This window comes from Lagopus leucura, unplaced genomic scaffold (assembly GCF_019238085.1).
Source record: "Lagopus leucura isolate 7727_CA_CO unplaced genomic scaffold, USGS_WTPT01 60278-0_obj-0_obj, whole genome shotgun sequence".
Lineage (NCBI taxonomy): Eukaryota > Metazoa > Chordata > Aves > Galliformes > Phasianidae > Lagopus > Lagopus leucura.
The window spans coordinates 3346-4688 of NW_024963576.1; positions in this window are offsets into that span (position 1 = coordinate 3346).

Consider the following 1343-nt stretch of genomic DNA (forward strand, 5'->3'; position numbering starts at 1 on the left):
CCCCCCCCCCCCCCCCCCCCAGACCCATGGGGTTGGGACACACAGAACTCACAGTCACAGGGCTGAGCAGCACCAACGGGACCCACAGGGATGGCAGCACGGTGCAAAGGGAGGATGCACTCAGCAGGAGCTTTGCTTGAAGCAACCCCAACCTCCCTACCCTGAGAACCACCAGCCCCACAAAGGGGGGACCCCATCCCCCCCCATGTCCACGTGCTCCTTCAGCTTCTGTCCTCCCATCTCACAGCAGCTCCTGGCTGGGACACAAACAGAGCACCCCCAGATCCAGGGATGCTGCAAACCCCCAAGCAGCCCCATCGAATCCCACAGCCCTTCTTCCTCCTCTATAGGATCAGGAGCCCCCCTGAAGCCCCCCGGGGTGGGCACGGCACCCCACAGCCCCCACCCCCCCACTGCTGAGCCCGGCCTCCTTCATCCCCCCCCCTCCGCAGCAGGTTCCTCTCAGCCTCCTCGCGAAATCATTAGAGGAAAAACAGATGGAGCTGTTGGCAATTCCCTGCGAATCGATTCATCCAAGCCTCGCAGCTCGTAACTCGCCCAACAGTTGGGTTTTCTCCTCTTTCTGCATTTTGTTTTTCTCTCCATCCCTCCCCCCCCCCCCAAGTAACCGGAGACCCCAACGGATCAGCGCAGAGCTGCAGAGCAAGGCCACACCACGACCCTGCAACGGATCCCCCTCCAAATCTGGGACATTTTCACCCTCTCCCCTGCACCAAACACCCCCAAAACCCCTCACCATCCACACACGCGCCCACCCCACAGCCCCCAAAGGACTCGTGGTGCAAACGGGACGCGAACGAAGGGCCGCAGAGCCCCCGGATGGAGCATTGCTTTCCCTTCCCAGAAGCACTCGGAGCTCATAAACAGGAGCAGCTGGCACCAGCACGGCGTGAGCAGGAAGAGGGGCGGCTGCACTCGCCAAGGGCTGATGCAATTGTTTAGACCCAAGAGCTGCTTTCTGTCACCCCCTCGTCTGCGCTCCCCGGAAAGAGCATCACCCCGGCTGGGAGCGGAGCGTCGAGGCACGAGGACGCAGCAGCAGCAGCACGTGCTTGGCTGTGGGTTTGGGAGAGGGCAGGAAGTCCAGCGTGCAAACAGCCAGTGCAAAATGCAAAGCATCCCTGGTGTGAAATGCAAAGCCCGCCGGTGCAAAATGCAACTGCTACCGGTGCAAAAAGCAAATGTCCCTGGTGCAAAATGCAAAGCCTACCGGTGCAAAATGCAAGCGCCCTCGGTGCAAAACGCAAAGCCCACCAGTGCAAAATGCAAGTGCCTCCAGTGCAAAATGCAAAGCCCACCGGTGCAAAATGCAAAGCCAACCA